The 960-nt window shown below is 57.2% G+C and overlaps 1 non-coding gene across 1 annotated transcript; it reads left to right on the forward strand.

Moving 5' to 3' along the window:
- The first annotated feature begins 451 nt into the window (after positions 1 to 451).
- On the forward strand, positions 452 to 538 carry TRNASTOP-UCA (transfer RNA opal suppressor (anticodon UCA)). The gene has a single exon. It is a non-coding gene; the product is annotated as a tRNA-Sec (tRNA).
- Positions 539 to 960: the final 422 nt, after the last annotated feature.

The following is a 960-nucleotide window of genomic DNA, read 5'->3' on the forward strand; positions in this document are numbered from 1 at the left end:
GCTATTATTAGAGACGCCCCTCCCCCGGTGATCCCCTCTCCCTCTCTCTGTATATATAGATAAAAATATATATATAAAAACTCCTCGCTCTCCTCTGAGTCACCGTCTGACCCCAATGACCAGCGCCCCCCCCCCAATCATTATCTCTGCAGAGCATTCCTCCCCCCACCTGTCTCTCTGCAGGAACTTTGATGTCACTGCCCCTCCCCTCCTCCCAGCATGCACTGCTCTGATTTGCATACAGCTGTGTGTGCGCTCTCAGGGTGTCTTGGGTGATATTTGTGACCCGGGGCGGGGGGGGGGATCAGAGAGAGCAGAGCTGGATGGGGCAGGTGGGGTGGATGAGCGTAGCAGGTAGGGGGAGGGGGGGATGAATATTTGGTGCTCCCCCTGAGTTGCCCCCAGCAGCCTCCCCTCACCATATATAGAGGCAGAGCCCCTCCTTCTATCTGCCCGGATGATCCTCAGTGGTCTGGGGTGCAGGCTTCAAACCTGTAGCTGTCTAGCGACAGAGTGGTTCAATTCCACCCTTCGGGCGTAGCGCCCCACATTTTACCAGGTGACCCCAATCCCATCCCCCATAGGCCGACGGGAGCGTCGCCCCCCCAGATCCACCAACCACAGGAGCGCCGCCCCCCACATCCACCAACCACGAGAGCAACACAACCGACCCCATGGCCGAAGCCCCAACACACGGAGGGAACCCGCAGCAGAAGAGCGCCCTCCAATATCAGACCTTATGTCAGAGCGCCCCCTGCTGTCAGGTCATATATGAACATGCCTGATGCCCCAGGTGATACCTGAGAGCGCCCTCTACTGTCAGGTCATATTTGTGATCACCCCTTTTACTAATGTTATAGGGAATAGCACCCCCTGCTGTCAGGTCCTTGGTGAGAGCGCCCCCTGCTGTAAGGTCATATATGAACATGCCTGATGCCCCCAGGTGATACATGAGAGCGC

This window comes from Lithobates pipiens, unplaced genomic scaffold (genome assembly GCF_037356315.1).
Source record: "Lithobates pipiens isolate NorthernLeopardFrog02 unplaced genomic scaffold, aLitPip1_a1.2 Scaffold_3, whole genome shotgun sequence".
NCBI classification, from domain to species: domain Eukaryota; kingdom Metazoa; phylum Chordata; class Amphibia; order Anura; family Ranidae; genus Lithobates; species Lithobates pipiens.